The 19810-nt window shown below is 51.0% G+C and overlaps 1 protein-coding gene and 1 long non-coding RNA gene across 9 annotated transcripts in view; one reads left to right on the top strand and one right to left on the bottom strand.

Moving 5' to 3' along the window:
• Nucleotides 1–19810, top strand: part of ANKRD11 (ankyrin repeat domain containing 11) — a 159865-nt gene that overhangs the window by 96512 nt on the left and 43543 nt on the right. The gene's annotated exons all lie outside the window — the stretch shown is intronic.
• Nucleotides 6305–11835, bottom strand: LOC114015332 (uncharacterized). Its single transcript, XR_003559189.2, has 3 exons — nucleotides 9628–11835; nucleotides 9465–9545; nucleotides 6305–9177 (listed from the first exon to the last, which is right to left on the bottom strand). It is a non-coding gene; the product is annotated as an uncharacterized LOC114015332 (long non-coding RNA).

The following is a 19810-nucleotide window of genomic DNA, read 5'->3' as shown; positions in this document are numbered from 1 at the left end:
AGAAATGCTGTGGTGATGTAGCAATTTTCTAATACAACCATATTTCCAGGAGGCCTTGACTACTAAACTACACTGTTTATATAGAATTTGCGCGCTTTCCCAACCTTCTAATTTTCTAGGGTTCACTTTAAATGGATTTATTTTTTTTGTTTGTTTAGCTCTCCATTTGCAGTAATGACATCAAAAATTTGAAAGTGATGTTTGGCTGACTTTTGTTCTGCTTACCTGGGGCCAGGCTAACGCACACAAAAGCAGTGGGAGGACTGGTGGTTATCCAGTGCTTTTTAAACAAGATTCTTGTGCTTTACCCTCTCCCGAGAGCAGCACAGCGCTGTTCGAGTGCACCCTGCTCCTTCTGCACACCTCTTGGCTTGTGGCAGAGCAGGTGGCTTCCCGAGGGGCTGCCCATACTGAGCAGCTGGGATGAGTACCTGTTCGTGACCCACTGGTCCTGAAGCTCTGTAAAACATCGAGGTGAGCCCTTTGCTTTGTTGTGACACAGGGGTGGCAGCGTGCATGCGGCACACCGCAGGAAAACGCTTTCTACACCAAAACTTGATGTGAGCTGTGGGAGCCAGAGCCCATCTCGTAACTTTCCAGAGGAAAAAATGCACTAAACAAGAAAAGTTGGTGGGCTTGGTTGGGCCAGCCTGTCTGCTCTCGGGGAGTTACTCGCTTGGTGTTTGCTACTTTGGTGTTGTTTCCTTGCACAGTGAGCCCCTGCTAACAAAGTGCTTGAGAAAGCTTGCAAGAACACAGCAGCCAGCTTGCTGGGATGACAGGCAGAGCATGCACACCCTCCGTCTGAGCTGCTCTTTCAGCTGTGTGTGCCTGCGGATGGGCACTGCTGGGGCTGACACCAAAGGCGAGAGGTTGAAGGCTCAGTAAAATTAGAAAAGAGCTTGGCTTTTTGGGCTTGTTTGTTTGTTTGCTTGTTTTTTTAAATGGTGCGTTGAGGCGGGTTATTGTAGCAGGAGTCGCTGGCTTGCCTGTTGCTCCTCATAGCATTGCAGGTGTGTGGGAGCGTGTTGTGCTTCTTTCCCATAGCAGTCCGGGGCTCAGTGATGAGCTAAGGGGTAAAAAGAGGATTGAAGCAGCAAGGGTCCAGCAGGCAGGTGGGGGGGAGCCCCAGGTACACCTGGCATGTGAATTAACCACCGGCTACTCTGGGAAAAGGAGAAGGCAGCTGGGTGGTAGGTTTGCAGACAAGGAGCTTAGCAGGTTTTGAAACCCAGGAGGTCAGTTTTCTGGGCTAGCTTTGGGAGCGGGGAAGCACTGTCCTGTCCCTTTGGTTTGGTTCAGCTGCTTCAGAGCGCAAGACCCCCGGTGAGGGCGGCCGGCTGCGGCACTGCTACGAGAGCGGCTTCCCGGGTCAGCTTCTCGCTCATCTGGCTCTGAAGTTCAAGGCTGCTGCTCGGACCCTCCTGGCAGCTCTTGATCTGTGATGGCCGTCGAAAAGCTAAAGAAGCAACAGATAGCCGAGGTTTTATCTTAGTATGTAAGAGTTTTAGGAATTGTACCTTAAATAAACAAACCAGCAAACCAACTCATGACTCCAAAATGGCATTGCATGGCATCATGTGTTCTGTGTAGCGGAGAAGTCTGTGGTTTCTCCCCTGCTTTGGAGGAACGCAAGCATTCCTCGAGTGAGAAGGTCTGCACTTACCAGCGCTGCTGGGCCAGTCATGCTGCCAACATCTGCAGAAAGAGGGAAATATTGCACTTTTTTTGCTGTTTCTAGAAAAGTCTTCTGTCTTGCTTTCAGCCTCGCTGCTTTGAAGAGTGCTGGGCTCTCTTCTAGTCTTCAGCCTGCTCCCGTGTTGGGGCATTTAATAGCTCCTGCAGTTCCTGGCCTACAGACATCATCTTCTGTGGTCTGGGTGCAAGTGGGGATTTGCATGTGTGCGGGAGGGGTGTAGCCACGCGCACCTGCCTGAAGATTTGAGCTTTTATTCTGGGAATCCAAATATAGTGCCATGTGATCAAGTGCTCATGAAGAAATCAAGTAATCCATACTTGGGACAAGTCCAGGGTTTAAAATCGGTAATAGCCTTGTTCCCGGGCTCTGCAGCATGTGCTGTGCTGAATACATTTTGAGAGTCAAGGTCTTTGCTTCTGATGGTTTAATTTGGACAATGAGTATCACTTAATAGTAGCATTTTATTACATTCGTTTCACTCTTACTTTTCAAAGAATTCTTCTGATGCATTCAGGCTCCTGCCCTTTGGATGCTAATGGACTTCTGCTGAGATTTTGTTTTTGTTATTAGGTAGCACCAGGGCTCCCATTTGCAGGGGCTTGGTATGAAGAATGCTCTGCCCTGAGACAATGCCTCCATTCACCGGCCCTGATACAATGGGGGTGGAACAGTTATAATGTAAATTAGTATGCAAAGCCCCATCCTAATCAATGCGTTTTGCTCGGTGTCTGTGCGCTGCATGTACCACTCCTGCAAAGTGCTGAGTTGTTCCTTCTGCACAGCCAGACCGTCCTGCACATTTCAGTGCTAAAATAGATGTGTTCCTGAATCAGTTTTTAGAAAGCAAGAAAAAATTCCCCGTTCACAAGAGTGGAGCATCTGCAAAAATCGTGGTAGATGGAGACCAGCTCTGTGTGATATCCACAGCTATTTTTGCCTGTCCTTTTTGAAGTAAAACCACTACAAATAATGGTTGGTCCTTGCCTCCTACATCTGTGTGGACTGCTGGAGCAGGGGGACAGTGCAGTGCTGGCTGTTGGGGAGAGCAAAAGGTGCTCCCCTGAGAGAAGCCTGGCTCACCACCCCGGCACCGCACAGTACCGGTGCCTTTATGTGCAATATTGCTCATCTTCCTAAGAGCTGCAGGTAAGCATTAACCTGCAGCAGATTATTTTTGCAACCTTTCATATATTCTTTTAGGCCATGCATGTTGGCCCTTGTTACTGACTGTCACAAACAGCAGCTACATGGCAGAGGTTTTGTTTGATGGAGTGATAACAGCGTTGTTTTGTCCCAGCCTGTAGTTATTAATGGCTTTTAAATGCTCTTCTGGCAATAGAGCTGTGTAGTGTAAAGTGAAAGAAAATAAGGAGTTCTTTGGACTGGCCTGCACAAATCTAGCGGGCTGGAACATGAAGTTTCCCAGTCTATAACCAACAAAGTAATTGTGCCTGAGCAGGGGGAAAGCCTGGCAGAGGATCTGCAGCTGTTTGGTGGCAGTGGTTGAGGAGACGGAATCATCCCAAGGTCCAAACTGAGGCAGCTCAGGGAGAAGCAGAAAGGTCAGGATCCTCTGCCAGGCTTTCCTGGCATCTGTGCACCATGCTCCCTGTCATTTTGTGAGTGTCGTGGTGCTCTTGTCGCCCAAAGCCGGCTCACAAACCTGCCTGCGTAAGAAACCGTTGCTGTTCAGTGATAGCCAGGCCTTGAGAGAGTGTTTGGCTGGTGTTTCTGCATTGCTGTAGCAGGACAGCATGGCATGTTAGAGGAATTTGCTGGAGCTTTTACCAGAGGAGCTGTAAGCAGAGGCTGTGCATGAAGCAAGCATAAAATCCCAGATTTTATAGCAACCTTTGCAAAGCGTCATCGTAGAGAGCCTGGAACAAAGCTCTGATGCACTGGGAAATACCTGTATCTTTTGTGAAAGCGGTGTATGGTTCTCCATTTGTTCCTTTGATATAACACCTTTTGATCTAATGACAGAGTAAATTAATCCATCAGAAAGTGGGGAACAGGGACTCGGATAAATCCTTGCAGAAATAGGGGAAAAAAGGCTAATGGAGGAGCATGGTGCTACACATAGGGGCTACAGCGTGATACATCCTCACTAGATAAATGCGTGGTTCTAGCCAGGCAGAATTGGTTTGTTCATCCAAAGGTTAAGCTGTGGTCCAGAGGAGGATACCAGATTAATTTAATTTGCTGTCAGTCATCCTAGCAGAGGGCAGCGTAGCCACATTTTGCTGTAAATCCAATACCAAAATATCCCATAGATCCCAGTATCATGGGATGTGCTGGATGCATGGCGTAGGCGCAGCCTAGGAGCCCTGCCTGGGCTCATGCGGTGGTAAAGCATTGCTTCTGCCAGGGTCAGTGCCTGTGCAGACCCGGTGCGTCCCGGCACAGTGTGGCACCTGGTGCTGCAGCGTGGAGCTTGTATCTCATGCAACATCCCTGTGCCGTGGGAGCTGCTGGCGTGCCAGTCCCTGTGCCGTGGGAGCTGCTGGCGTGCCCGTCCTGTCAGCTCCCACGGGGCAGGCGCATGGGCGCTGTGTGCAGCAGCTCGGCCCTGTGGGATGTATTGGCTGAGGCCGGGTGTGACATGGAAGCAGCTCTCTGGGTGCTGTGTCAGAACCGGCTCCGGAGCAGCATGGCCGCGCTGGTGCAGTGCCGCATCCCGGCTAACAGCCCTGAGCTGGCTCGCCTCTGCGCCGCAGATAATCTCAGCCTGGATAATCTGGCCGCGGAGAGCTGGGAGTCAGTGGCATTAGTGAACCTCTGGGCCCAGAAAGGTGTGGAGGTTGTGGGAACAACCTGGTGATGGTCCAAGCATCTGCCAGAGAGGACTGGGGGTGAAGCGAGGGCTGCCCGAGGTGGCAGAGACCTACTGTTGCTTGTAAAAAAACCCAGCAAGATCAGGAAACACACGGTTTGTCCTTACACCCTCTGGTTGGTACCTAAAGTAAACAATTAACGCTTTGTGTTGCAAAAGCTGGTTTTAATCTCTCAATTTCAGTCATGAGGCTCCAAGGTGAAAGGGTTTATAGAAACTGAAATGAATTGGGCCCGTCCCCTTCAGCACTGGGGGGTGGCTGCCAAGTGATGTAGTCCTGGCATAGCCAGACTGTGTGATCCAACATGCCAGGAGGCACAAGAGGCCGCTCCGCTGCCCGGGCTGGCCTGCGGAAGGGTCTGGAACACAACAGGTGCCGTGGCTGGGACAGGAGGCTCCAGAGGTCCATCCCTGGTGGCTCCTGGCATGGTGCAGCAGCCTGTGGTGGAGTACCACTGGATTGGTTTGTTAGCGACTGGCATTTAAGGCAGTTGTAGCTGAAGTCTGGCCTTAAGGAGTCTTGTCACTCGTGCTATTTTCTGTGAAGGCTTGTTTGACCTCTGTCAAGTGGCAAATTAGCCAGGCAGTGTAGGTTGGAGACCTGGCCCTCAAGTCCAGCCACACTGAGCTACTTTACTGAGCTGCAGCTCTTGTGAGCATCAGCACTGTGACGGTGTCCGGGTGCCAAGCCTGGGAGTACAGGAGGGTCTCGGGGCTGTGTCGAGGTGGTGCCATCACCATTCTGCCTCTCCAGCTGCCAAGAAGAACAAGTCCAGGAGCTGATGCCATCCAGAGGAACTCCACTGCAGAGGGATTTTTCAGCCCAGGCAGGTTCCGTGATTCAGCTCACGGCATGGCCCTGAAAGCGATTGCTCCTGATGGAATGAGATGACAGGCGGCAGGGGAAGTGAAGGTGGCTTCAGCCAGCAATTCTGGCAAAAGCAGCACTCGGTGAGCGAAGCCGTGAGCGCCCGCTGTGGCGTGGGGCTGAGTCGATCAGAGGCAGGCAGCAGTGACAGCGGTTTCGGTCACCCAAATGCCTATTGATTTGGCGTTAATTCAGGACACAGTTCAGGGAACTGCTGCCTGGATGTTCGCAGTGGCTTTCTGTTCTGGCTGTGACACAGGCAGCTGCCCCCCAGCTGCTGCCCACGTCAGAGGGATACCAGGCTGGCAGCAGAACTGGGTGTAAAAAATTGCAAAAAGTGGTTTAAAACTGGATAAATTCCTTGATCTACTTGGTAGTGAGCATTGGAATGGCTGATGGAAAGCAGGAAGAAACCATGGCGATGTTTCACGAAAAGCAGTGTAAACCACTATTTCGCTGGAAAGCAGACAATTTTTAAGAAAATGTGATAGCAAGTCATTAGAAAGGCTGAAAAGCATATTGAAAACTTGCAGCGTTGCTGTAGGAATTTAATATCAGTGAGGTTCCCAGGCAGTGACTCCATAGAAGTGCAGGGACAGGAGGCTGGAGGAGTCATGTGCATTTAAAGGAGATGAATGAGAGATGGCTTGGGACGTGTCCTCATCACAAATGAATAAGTAAATAATGTGGGTCTGACCTTTACTGGGTGTCATGATGGTGTTTGCAGCCTGTGTTCTTGTGTAACGGCCACTCACCCTGATCAGCAAACTTAACTCTGCGGTAAGATTGGTTTTTTGAAGTTCTTAAGGCTTCTTAATGGACTTAGAGGGGGATTGTAAGAAAGATGGGGACAGACTTTTTAGCAGGGCCTGTAGTGATAAGACAAGGGGTAATGGTTTTAAAAAAAAAAAGGGTAGATTTAGATTAGAGATGAGGAAGAAATTCTTCCCCGTGAGGGCAGCGAGGCGCTGGCCCAGGCTGCCCGGAGCAGCTGTGGGTGCCCCATCCCTGGCAGTGTCCCAGGCCAGGCTGGACGGGGCTGGGGGCAGCCTGGGCTATGGCAGGTGTCCCTGCCCCTGGCAGGGGGGGACTAGATGGTCTTTAAAGTCCCTTCCGACCCAAACCGTTCTGTGACTCTGTGACGTAGATTTACAGGGTAACCTGTAAATTTTAAATTTAAATTGTTTGCCTTTTATTGTATGGGAGAATTTAGCACTGAAAAAAATGTAAATCCTATGGAACTCAGAATCAAAAAATGTTAAAGGTAGCAAAGAGTTTTAGGGCTTGCTAAAACAGACAAATAATACCAGTTTTTATAAAATGTAGCCGGGAATAATTTCTACACAGGGGCTACGTTCAGCTGTCCTTCCGAACCTGAGCTGCCCTGGCCACTTGGGAAGGAGCTGCATTCCAGAGCGTGTGGTGGGGTAATCGCCCTTGAGATCTTTCCTTGCTGTTTGTGTCTTGGGCGAAATGTTTCTCTTGCTGCTGTTGTATAGAAGGAGGGTTTGTGGGGGAACACCAGTCGGTGAAGCCCCCTGGTGCGCTGCCGTCTGGGCTGTGGGAGCTGCTGGGCACGGGCAGGTGTTTCCTGGCTCCAGCCGTTCGGTCTCTGATGGCTCAGGGCACACCGACCCCAGCTGATCAGCTGCTGCAGCGCAGCAGTTTGGAGTGATGGGGTAGAGATAGACTTTACCCATACAGTGCTGAGGTGTTAACATTTTCCTTTGAATTTTAAGCAAATTGCTTCATGTGCAGGCTTGGTTGTGACTCACACCCTTGGGCTGATGGCAGCAGCAGCGTGTTTAACTTGCACTACAGTGAGGGCAAAACTCAGCTGAAGACTGGAGTCACGTGCCGCAGGTGCAAAAGACGTAAGGATGGGAGAGAAAACCAGCCCGGGTGAGGTCCCCTGACCCAGCGGACGGACCCCTGTCCATCCAGCACGGCAGTGGCAAGCCAGCTGGGAGAGCCTGCTTCCAGCTCCAGACTGGCAGTGTTCCCTGCAGGCACACACACTTATGGACAATATATTATGGCCCATCAAAAGTAGAAACAGGTGCTTTCTAACATTAGAAAATCAGAAAATTGTCCTCTTCATGGCATAAAGGTCTTCCTTCTGTGCTCTGTGAAATGCTTAGTGTGCCATTAAAATGGGAGAAAGTGGGAATGGTATTGTGGGTGATCTTTGATTCCACATTGACAGACTATGGAAAGCTGTACTGCTCATTTAAAAAAAAAAAAAAAAAAAAAAAAAAAAAAGCAGGGGGCACGAGGAAAGTCAAGCTGAATTAAATGTGCTGCTTATAGCTGTTCCTGTAAAATCATGTGGCGGCTTAAGGGTCCAGCAAGGTGGGGAAGTGCGAAGCTGTAAATGGGAAATCTTACGGGAGGTCTGAGGCTCAGGAGAGAGAAAAAGGAGGAAAAAAACCCCACAAACCCAGAAAGGTTAGAGCCAAAGGAATGGGCTTGGCTTCAAATCCTTGCACTTTTACTTAACTTAGTGAAAATAGGTTGTTACAGTGTATGGATCATACAGAAACAGGTTGGGCATAGGTGGGGATGTGAAAATGCCTTTGGGTTCGGTCAGTGGAAATCTCTGCCTACATAGATGGGCAGTGAGATACGGTGATGTGATACGAATGGATCCTATAGGTCCCGTCTGAAGCTGCTGCTTCTCCTCGCTCTCCAGTGGTCTCTGCTGGAGTGGGAGGAGAGGGAAGGCTGGGGAAGCCTTTGAAGGTCACTGTGCTCCCGAGCTGTTCAGCGTAATCTGACTCGCAGAGCAGCGCACCAAGCCCGCCAGCCATCAGAAGAACATGAAAGAATTTCTGTGCAGTTCTATTTATATTGATATTCTCAAAAACATGGCGAGTGAAAAGCTTTTAGAACCATTGGGGAGTTCATTTCAAGTATTGTAGCTATGCAGCCTGCGCTTTCCTTCCAAAAACAAAGACAAGGGCAGGGAGGACCGGAGCATACGGACTGAGGTGCTTTGGTGATTGCCTCTCCAGCAGCACCGAGCAGCCCGGTGGGGCAGGAGCCTGCACCGGGGCAGGGTACAGAAGAGCCCGTCTCAGGCTTTAGACTGTGGCATGTATCTGCGCTGCTGGATCAGGCTGCTCTGTCCCGGGGCTGTGTCTGCTCTGGCTGAACGCTCCAGTGGGAGCAGGTTTGTACAGGAACCCTGTCCAGACCAGGCTCTGACTAATTCAGTTCAAACCCCAGTGCATGATGCGTGCAGGCACTTTGTCCTGGTGCCAGGCAGGGTTTTAAAATGTGGCTGCGTTAGCTACCTTGAAAAACATCTCGGCTTATTACTGCAAGTTCCCTTAGAAAAAAATGCTCACACAAGAGTCGTTTTTAAAGTGAAAACTGAGCTGCTTGCTGCAGCAACGGGTGCATCCTGAAAACCTTGACAACTGCCTTGTAAAGTAATCTTAATGCCTATCTGTCTTGACAGCGCCTCTTAATGGCTTACTAATAATGCTGTAAGATTTGCTGGAGCTCTGCCACAGCCCTGCTGTAGGTTTGTAATGGTCTACTAAGCTCTCCTCCAACCTGAGATCCCCCCAGTTTTCCACGATTTAACAATTCCTCCAAACTGGGTAGCTTGGAAGGTATTTTCCAAGTGTCCTGTTGTGGGAAGGCGGCTGGAGCGGGCAGGGAGGTGTCTTCTCGGCAGTGTTCAGGAGTACTTTCAGTTGTGGTAGAGCTGTGGGTTCATTATCATCTATAGCCATTTTGTCAAGGGTGATACAGGAGCTACAAGGATTTCTAGGAATTAAAATAATTACATGAATTCCACAAGCAAAAATTCCAGCTCCATAAACACACATTTTGCTACAACGTTGGTTTTGTGCCTGTCCTTATGGGAAAGGGGTCGTGTAATCCAGACATACAGCACTGGATTAAATTATTGTGTGCTGTAGGGTATTAAATCTCAGTTTTTGCTCTCCTGTGTGTGGGGGAGGGGGATTACTGGTACAGACCAGCATCGCAGCTAAGCTGAAGGATGTTTTTTAATCTAAAGTAAAATAGCAAGCAGAACTCTCACTGCATACCTGGGCTTTAGTCATCACCAAAGAAGGTTTCGTGTACAATCCTGACAGCTCTGCCAAAGGGTGGGTGACTCCGGAGCATTTCTGGGGGGAAGAGAGATGTCAAAGCGAAAGCAAATGGAAGGGAAGAGCTTAGCTAGTGAAATATTTGAACGGTCAGCTTTACTTGGTAAATGTTTGGGAGAATATGTAGGTTCAGCCAAGTAAATGAAGAATCCTTGGACTAAACAGGGAACAGAATTCATCGTAAGTCCGGATTTTGTATTTAAAAAGTACTGACATGCTGTGTGCTCTAGCAAACAGGCAAGTGCCAGGCTCTCCTCTCTGGCCAGTCCTTCCTCCCACTCCCCTGGGGTTAACTTACGCCGTGTTAATAATTACTAGAATGTACTTTCAGGCAGGTTATTTGTTTTCCCTCCTCATGATGTGCAAGAGCGGATAATGAAATTAATTTGCACACTTTGTGAGTTTGCAAAGCTGGCTTCAGCCACGTTGCCACGATACTGTGCGGGTGCCAGCAGCTCCCGGGGCCGGTGTTTGCACAGCCGGGGCAGCAGGCTGCTATCGTGGGTAAACAGAGCTCGGAGGGGAGATGGGATGTACCCAGCCATGAGAAATGCTCTCTCCAAAGCCAGCGTGGAGCATGCAGGCTGTAAAACCCCTTCCCAATGCAGAGCGTTTAACTCTGCTGATGCCAATCAGTTAAGCAGGTAAACAGCCAAAGGAAGCCCTGAAATTCCAGCGTTGCTCCTGCAGATTGTGGAGCTCACGGTACTGGCACTCAGGCACAGCAGAGGAGCCTGCCGGTGAATTCAGATACCATACTATACCCTTGTCTTTAAGTAATGAGTCCCGTACCCTCCAGCTCGGGGTTTGTGGTATGCAAGCCACGGCGTTCTCTGGGAGCGCTGGGCAGTGGTCCTCAGTGCTGGCCAGGCTCTGCAGGGCTGTTCTTGGTTACAGCTTGCTGACAAGGCTGCATGGTCTGCGGGAAGCTCTGGGGGGGGTGGCAGGGCTTCACCGTGCAGAGGGTGGGCACTGCAGCTCTGGGTGTTTTCTGTCCCACTCGCCTCTGTGCTTGGCTGCGGGGTAAAAGCAGTTTGCAGGCATAGACCTGGCTGAGCCATTTTCTGCACCCTAATTCACCGCACAGGTGTGTGCAGTAAGGGACCAAGCCAGGAGCGTGAAGCACCAAGACTGTCCAAGCCTGACACCCCTGTCCTGCCCTTGAGACCCCCTGGGGCTGAGCCCCCTGTCAGCACCCTGGTGGGCATCTGCGTCCTGGCACGGGTGGGAGTGGGCTCGGTGTGGCCGTGTGCTGGGCTGGTACTGCCATACAGCCCAGGGTTGCGTCCTGGATTTTGAGAAGGTTTAGTCCTCAGATCACGGAGACAGAAGCTGGTTGTGCTCGCCTCTCAAGGCTGTTGTTCACAGGCGGTGTGGTGCCTGGTGCAGTGTTACCGGGAGAACCAAATGTCTCCTTTGCCTGCTGTGATCCTGATGAGAGCACGTGTGCGGTCTGCCAGGTGCCAGCCACGTCTGCCTGGTGCAGACCTGGGGGACCAAGTATAAATAGTACTGCTCTGGTCGTACCATTCCTACCTGTATCTTAATGATTTATGCTCCAAGGCTTGGCTCTACAGGCCCCTTAATGTGTTATTTTAATCTGTTTGCAGACTGACTTTGGGCTGCTCTTTGGGCAGAGACTACCTTTCACTGCTGGTTTCTGGTTTTTTTCCCCTGGGGTCAATAAGCCTGACTTTGATCCTTCCCTTTTCCAAATTTTACTGCCGAGTGCCATGTTGTCACGTTGGGCTCCTCAGCCTGCGGGAGGTGGGCGAATCCAGGGCGCAGCTGGGAGACAGACCTTTCTTTTTTAAGGAAGACAAGGAGGCGGCAGAGAATCTAGTTGTTGGGGTTCCCCCCCCCCCCCAACTTGCCACACATATGTTTTGTCGGCGTATTGCCTTTTTAGAGATGCTTGGGCTCCTGGGCGAGCCACGGTGAGGATGTGTGGTGGTGCTGGGACATCTGCAGAGCCTCACGCTTCCCAACATGGCACGTGGCCGGTCAGCTGCTGAAATGCAGCTCCAGATAGTCTCAACTTGGCTCAGTTTTCGGCGAGTGTTTAAGCAGTAGCTTTATAACAAATTGTCTTACAAGAGGCCTCGTGTACGTGTAACTTAATTAGGCTCAAAGTCAGGAGAGGCTCTCAATTTTTTTTGAAGGGTGGAGGCCCATGCCCTTACAGAAACGATCTGTTAAAGCAGGCCCATTTTTACAGCTTTCCATCGCTCCTGCTCTGGTGACACATTCAACAATAGCTTTGTAGAGAAAACTGAATACAAGAATATCCCCTTTTTGGTAAATGCATTCCTATGTCTTTATGTACAGTAGGTCACCTTCGAAAGCACTGTAATTTGAGAGATGGAGACAGAGGAAGAAGACAGGAGAGCTGCAGAATGAACCTTGGTTCGATTCTTCGCAAGCCAGCAGCAGGGTTGTGTTGTGCCCAAACCTTCCCTGCCATCCCCTGGAAGAGGATGGCCACTTTGTTCTTACGTGCTTACAGCTGGGGTCCTGGGCAGCGTGCTGAGCCAGGTATGAGCCTCCTGGCACCGGTGCGGCCGTGGGCAGGGACCCTGCCGGCACCCGCAGCAGCGGAGGCACCGCTTGTTGGACCAGGAACAGGAAAACCAGCCAGGGAATTTGGCTTCTGAAACAAGGCGAGCAGAAGTGACGAAGGTAGCAGGCAAGGTGCTTCTCCCCGTATGCCTGGCAGCCGGCAGCGGAGGGCATGTGGTTTGCTTGGAGAAACTCAATGCTTTGTTTTTTCCGCGTTGGCTGCAGCGCGCAGAGCCCCACAGAAGCCACAGCAAGCTTTTTTCCTGTTGTACAGCTTGTTAAATAGCAGCGTGGTGGTGGTCTGTCATCAGCAGACGCACAGCTACAGACGGAGCTCTACTTCCAGCTCGGGCTGCAATAATCTGGGAAATCTGCTGTCCGTATCAGTGTGTCGGGGCTCAGGGAGCCGCAGCATCGTTTTAAGTAGTACAAAAAGCGTGGTGACAGTTTTGCTGGGAGGGGGAGCGGCGGTGGCTGGGAGGAAGCATTAGCAGTTCAAAACTGTGCATGGAGCCAGCTCGGAGAGCAGCACCGTGTGTGTGTGGCTGCCCTGCAGGCCAGAAATGTGTGCAGCAGACCTTCCGTAGCGCTCGCTCCCCCTTCCCTCCCTGCCTGCACTGCAGCACAGACCTTTGAAACTGGCAGAAGCCTTTCCCCCTCCGTAGCCCGGTGGTTGCCTGGCATTGGCTTGGTGCCGTGCTTGCTCCCTGAGGTGTGGTGTGTTTGTAAGAAAGGCTTCCCTGCCCGGGTGCTGCCCTGGCAGAACATTGAAACTTTACATGGGCTAGACTATATTTCCCCCACCAAGTTCCTTGCATGCTTACAGGCTTCCCAGTTTAATGTGAGCTATGAATCAGTCTTTTCCATATCTTGAGGGAGAATGTCACATGAGCTTGGTGTTTTGCTGGGAGCACAGCAGATTTGCAGCTTTGATGCATTGTCCTGCGCTGGGTTTTGGCTGTGGTGGTGGATTTGGCTGCTGCACCTCGTGGTGGACAGTGATGCCTGCAAGTGCTGAAGGTGGGAGGTCTGTCTGCTCACGGCCCTGGGCTTGTTAGTAGAGAAGGAAACTCCTTCAGAGCAGAACATGGCTTAGGCACCTTGGGTATTCTCAGGATGTGCATCTGCTACCATGGCGTTTGGGGGTTTAGGGGAAGCAGAAGTCCCATGCGTGAAGCCGGAGCGGTGGCCTGGCAGCGTCAGTTGGAGGGGTCCGCCAGCTCACCGGCTCCACCTCTCCGCTTGAAGGCAGGTTCTTGCCAGCACTAGGTCAGGGGGTATTACCTTGCTGTGTGTTTCCAGTATCAGGTGTGTGTGCCTGTGTGTGAATAAAACTTTGAGAAATGTGTTAATAGAAGGCTTGGGAGACTGATGTGGCACTTCTGATGTGAGCCCTGTGTAACTGGAGTCTTCTGGTTAGTCTGGAAAATCAGAGCATCCAAGTTTTTGCTGTCTTCCCTTCTCTACTGGAATAACACTTCAGGGTTCTGGGGTTTTCTGGTTCTGTGCAACTATTTTTTTATGTCCATCTCTGTTCAGTTCTTGCCCTGTTGTTTAAAAGCTGCCAGTAGTATGGCAAACAAATACCAGTTTTGCTGCAAAGTGTTTTGTATATGGATAAAACATCGATCTCGAGCCCACTGGCCTCAGTTGAAAAGGAGAGAGGCAGACAGCCAAAACAGAACTCCTGTGTTTGCAGACCCAAATAAGAGTAAATCAGTGAAGTTCTGTGTTTGCTTTTTCCGTAAAGCCTGATGCCTTCAGGGCCCCTGTCTGGAAAGTGGTTATGTGTGAGGCTTGTTTTGTTGCCTGGTCCTTGCTGCGAAAGTCACCAAAATATTCCTGAAGTTCCTGTGCTTGAAGGAAGCTTTGCAGTTTGCATCAGGATGCAGAGGTGGGGAGAGGGAACCTGGGAAGAATTGTGCAAGAACGGGGAGGAAGAGAAATGTTTTGCTGAGATGATTATGGTCTTTCATGCTCGCAGCTGGGAGATGATGTTACTTGGCTGTTGCAACATCGTGGACTGAACACGAGTTTAAACACAGACATCCTGAAGCATTTGTTCAAATCTGCCAAGGGTCGAGCAGAGCTTTTTGTTAGGGTGTAGCTGGTGTCTGCAGAGCCCGTGCTGCGTGAGGCTGGTTGTAGCAGAGCTCTGAGCTGAGGGTCTCCTCGACTGGAAGGATCCTGTTGCAATGGCTGTGGCACCTTTTACAAAATATTTTTGGTTTCTTTCTTATGTAATGAAAACGTGCTTGGTTATTGTCTCCTCTGGGGTTTAAGGGCTTAAGTCATGTAGGTTTCTTTGTAGTAGAAGTTGGTCTTTGTCTTAGACTTGTACGTAATGAAGCATGGAACACAGAAAATTGGACGGGACCGGAGCAGGAGCCTTGTTCGGGGTTTTACTGCGGTGTGCACGTACATTATATGTGTTTGTGTTTTTGCATGTGCATGCTTGTACATATGTATATACAGAGATACACCCTAGTAATATGTAGTTTTTATTTCATTAAAGCAGCTCAAACTCACAGGACTGAGTCTCAGTTCACTGCTAAAATCCGCCTGCTGCGCCCCAGCCCAGCTGCATTACGTCAGTGCAGATACCGAGTTCCTGGAGGGAAACAAGGCACAAAGTTATTGGTGATTTAGCCACGTAACAGAGACACCTGTGTGAACTTAGATGGCCAAAAACAAGCACAAATGCATTCTTCTTTCTGATACCTTCCTGAGCCTTCTCTGCAGCTAAGCAGCAGATGGGGCTCACAGGAGCTAACATGAGCTTTCTGTAGGAATGGTGTTCACCCCGCAGCCTCCCCTTGGGACAAGTCACTAGTGCCAGGAATGGGAAGATGGAAAACACGCAGGTGGGGAATGCAGAGCAGTCCGGCCGAGGACGGAGCAGTGTGTGCCAGCAGACCCTGCCAGCCTATCACGCCTGGGTCCCCGGGCTGCCACCGGGACAGTGGGGTAGGTGACGCAGCTCGCTGCCAGGGCACCGTCGCTCGCTGCTGCTTCATCTGTTGCCCTTTGGTTCACTGTGATTTAGTCGGCATCAAATCAAGGATAGTGATGGTCAGGAATTTGTCTGCACTGACATGTTTCTCCATCTTGAAAATCAGGCCCAGCTCATTTTTGGGGCTTGGCGAATGCTCATGAACCCCTCGAGCTGCAGTTCAGCAGAGCAAGCCACAGCCATAGCACCCTGCCAGGCACGGGGAGGGGGCAGAGCCTGGCTCCCCAAACCGTCCTGGGAACAGAGCAGATTGTGCAGATTTGTGTTGTTTAGATTTTGCCAGAATAATGCAGCTCTGGGGAATCCCCGTCTTTCCCTGCTGGTGGGACCTTCAGGACAGGCTCTCGGCACGTTGGTGCACCGTGTGTGCTGTGGAGGTTCGCCCCGCTTGCGTCATGGTGAGCTGCAGATATGAGCTTTGCACTCCTCGTACCTCTCAGGCCATCAGGGTCTCTTTCTTTTTCCAAACCATCCTGCACACAGAAAACAGGAAATTTTTTCCCTGTTTTCTGTGTGCAGGATGGTTTGGGCTGCGTTTTCTCCTCTTAAATGCATGTGACATGCAATATGGTGTGCAGTCTGCTTAAAGTTAGCATTGCCGATCACTGTAGGTGCACAGTATTGCTTTCTGTAAGTCCTTGGGATGTAAATTAGGGAAATACTTTTCCTCCCATATACAGCAGCAGTGGGAATATCCGAGTGGAGTTCATCCCTGTTTTAAGGAGGTTGATGTGCAAGAAGTCCGGTAGATGATTGTGTGGCAGATGTGGTTACAGCTCTTACCTGGTTGAAGCCCAATGGGTTTCTGTGCGAAGCAGAGAGGAGATGGGCCAAGTGCAAAGTCTTCCCTCTCCAGCAGGTTTTGGTCTGAGCCGGTGATCTGGAGCCATCCTGCAATTCGTTCTGAGAGGACACGGCGTCGTAATCGGCTCTTCCACTCTGACTAATGGTGGTGTGGCAGGGCCACACACTGCTCCAGCCTCCCTGCAACGCACCAGCCGCTCTGAAGTTTTCCTCATCACAGCTGATCCCACTCCCAAACCACAGCTCAGAGAACTGACTGAAACAACAGTTTTGTAACCTTGGCCAGAAACCAGATAATCAGTGGCATCCAGAAATGTAGCAATATCAAGAGGCAGCTGCATATAGGTAATTGAGGGAAGAGTTTGTGGGAAAAACTGCTCCCGGAGAAACCACACAGGCAGAGTGGTTGCTCGTGGTTGCAGGGTACTGTCAGGGCTCGCTTTTCAGACTTAGTGTATCCCAAGAACGGTCCCAGCTGGAGTATTCTGAATCACAGGGTAGTTGGTCATAAATTTCCAAATATAATCTTGTTAGATAATAACACTGAATGGAATAGAAAAACTTCAGAGTTGTCGGAATTTGAGACCAGTGCCCGGTCTTCTGATGCTGGGCAGGAACTGACACTGGCAGGTTATGTGTAGGGTAGCAGTTTAAATTTAACCCATTAGCAGGGATGGTTTCATATAACAAGTCATGGCTGGAGAGCCATTGAGGAGCTGGATGTTCACAGCAGCTGGTGAGGTCCTGAGCATCATCTTGACCACGGTCCTTGAAGATATAAGCGCACATCTGTGTGCACAAACTGCTCAGCAGGCTGAGCTTCTCCATTGCGTTGTTTTCTGCAGGTCCTAAGAAACACCAGGAAGGGGCATCTGTTTACAAATGATTGAAATACCAGTAGCTGCTTTAATTCATGTTGCCGAGTGTACTTGGCTGGGGCATATTTCAGAAACCAACGAAGCCTTGCCTGAGCCCCAAGCCAGTCCATCCAGATGTGAGTCATTAGAGGCACATCAGGAGGTCAGGAAACACTGTGTGGGTTAAGGCGAAAGAAATATTTGAGAAAGGTGGAAGAAAGGAAAGTTATTGTGGGGACCAGGTACTGATTTTGAGAACAGGAGAGAATCCATGAAAAAAGGTGAAGAAAGATGTTTCATCCTGATAAGGACCAATATTCCCCTTCAAAAGTCAGGAACAAAAAGAAAGCAAGTTCCCCAGGGTAAAGAGGGAAGATGTTGAGTCGAAGGTGAGGGCATGATGGAGCTGGGAAACTGGGGTAACCCCAGATGTGACATCAGGCAAGTGTGCTTTCCAGCCGGCTGGGTTCAGAGCAGGGAAATGTGGAGATCTCTCAATTTCCCTTGTCTTGGATAATGGCTGTAAGAATTAGCACCTCGTGCTGCACTATCTTATTAATAGCTAATCTTTGTGATTACCCATTGTAAGGCTGCTGAATGAAACACACCTGTGTTTGCACTGCTGGCTTGCAGGCCTCCTGCTGCTCTTGGGCTTATGTACTGATGGTGGAAAAAGACGGACTTTACTCTTCCAGAGCCAAGCTGGAGCACAAAGAACAATTGTTCCTTGTTCCCCAAAGTGCATGTCCCATCGGTGCTCACAAGCAGTTTTAGGCACTAGTCGTGAGTTGTGTAGGCCTAACAGGTGAAGGAAAACATGGTGAAGAGCCTGTCTTTGGTGCTGGGAGCATGCTGGTAAACCAGCACTGAGCAGGATGCAGGTGGGCAGTGCTGGGTGGAGGCTGTGATGGTGTCTTTTTTGAACGTGCAGCCTGTTGGTGATACACACCATGATTTTTGGTGCGGACTCAGCAGGTGCTGTGCTACTGCATGGCTGGGAGATGGTCTTTGCAGGGCTGACAAACATCTCAGTGAAGGTACCAGCAGGCTGATGGAGAAGGACACAGTTCAGCATATTGAAAGACTTCAACTTTTGTTTTATTTCCTGTACTTTCCGGTGCTGGGGAGAGGGAGGGTGTCAAATTTTGGATGTGATCTGTGTGAGTTGTTATTTTAAGGCAATATTCAGAGATTTAAAGACACCTCTTTTTCTGGACAGAGTCCTCAAAAGGAGCCTGAGGTTTAAAAATTTTCGTGTTTTGGTGGGGCTTGTTCATACTCCAAATTTTTCAGACCAAACAAATGTGTTGAATTTGTGCAAATAACGTCTGTGCCTCTAATTGCCATCCTTGTACTGGAGTTTTTTGTAAGGGGTAAGAGCCTCCAGCCAGCTTTTTTCTTATTGTCTGGCATTTAAGGAAGTCTGCACAATCTTCTTTACTCCAGGCTGCAGGGTATGGGCAGGCTCCGATGCACAGATCTTGGGCATGTGCTAATTTGTTGTGGCTTCGGATAGAGATGGCAGGAGCCCGGCTGGTGTGCTCGCAGCGGGGTGAGAGGCTGTGCAGGGACCTGCGGGAGGGCAGGCTTGGAGGGACGGTGTGGGCAGCCTGTGGTGCAGGCAGAGCCAGGGAAAGCTGGCGCTCCACCTTGGATATACATCTGAAAGCATTTGAGGACTTCAGCGTTTTTTGCATTTTCTGTTGTCACAGACATGGATGCTGCTCTCTGTGCCCGTGAAGGCAGGAGAGGTAGGGATAGAGGTTTGGGTGTACACGGGGTCCGCTGGGTTTGTTAACGGTGGGGAATCTCCCCCATCAGGCACGATGTTGGCGTCGGCTGGCTGGGGCTGAGCGGGCTCTGGCCATCCCTGTGCCTGTCCCGATTTGCCCATGGCCTTCACCGGGAGCCTGGTCCTGGCTAACTGGTGTGACTGGTCCTGTGCTGCCTCCCAGCTGCCCAGATGGCCTGCTGGGCCGAGCATGGAGCCAGCAGTGCTCTCCTCCTCCTCCTCCTGCAGCTTGGGGGGACAGATGACCCCCCCTTCCCTTCCCATCCCTTTTGGGACCATTGCCTTTTGAGGTCCTCCACAGAAATGTTTGGTCTTAGTGTGTGGCTTCGCCTTGGCATGCCATGGGCGGAATAAAAACCATTTTCAACTGGTTCCTCGCCCCGGCGAGGGGAGAGGAGGGGATCGTGTGTGCTCGGCCAGACTGGCTCTGCAGAGCCCTGCTGTTCCCGGACGCACAGCTCCAGCCCCGCTCCTGGCCGTGCCCCCCACAGTCCTGTTCCTCCACCCTCCAGGAGGGTGCTTGGGGATGCTGTGAACCCCCATCTGCCAGCCCCTGCCGTGGGGGGGAGGCAGCGGCCAGGAGGGTCCCCAGCCCAGGAAGGGCCACAGGGCAGCCCTTCTCCCGCTGGGCTGGGTGTCGTGTCAGTTTTTCCAGCTTTCTCCCTGCAGGCAAAGTCGTGTGTGCCATGCTCCGGCGGCTGGGACCGCAGTGGCCTTCCCTGCAGGCACTTGGGGCCGCTGGCTGGAGCTGGCTGTCCCAAACCGGCGAGAGCTGCCACGGCCGGGCTGGCCGAGTCCCAGGGCTGAGTCCCCTGTTCACAGCTGCTTCCCCAGGGGAGAGGCGTGGGACCCGGCGTGGGACCCGGCCTGGCCGGCTGCGGCAGGGTGCTGCTGGCCGGGCGAGGGGCTGGGTGCAGGGGACGGCGGCGTGCGCAGCTGGGGCTGGCTGCTGGCCAGAGGTAAACAGCTCCTTTGTTTTCCTGGAGAAGTACGAGGGATTATATTCTGTTGAGCTCACTCGGTCTCCCACTTCTTATTGTGCAGCAGACATGTAATCATTTAGTTCAAGGAGCTTAGTTAATTGTTTACAAAATAGGAAGGGTGATGATTGTCTCTTGGTAAGGAGGTGAGGTTGAGAGGGGTGTGGTGGAAAGGGGGTGACTTGTCCAGCTCCCAGATTAGGAGGGATTGAAGCCAAATCGTAATTCTGCAGCCCTAGATTTGCGACTTTGAAATGCCTTGCCGTCGCTCCCGCAAG

The sequence above is a fragment of the Falco cherrug genome, chromosome 14 (assembly GCF_023634085.1).
Source record: "Falco cherrug isolate bFalChe1 chromosome 14, bFalChe1.pri, whole genome shotgun sequence".
In the NCBI taxonomy this organism is placed as follows: Eukaryota; Metazoa; Chordata; class Aves; order Falconiformes; family Falconidae; genus Falco; species Falco cherrug.
The sequence above is the reverse complement of the archived record's forward strand: the minus strand, read 5'-3'. Positions and strand labels throughout refer to the sequence as shown.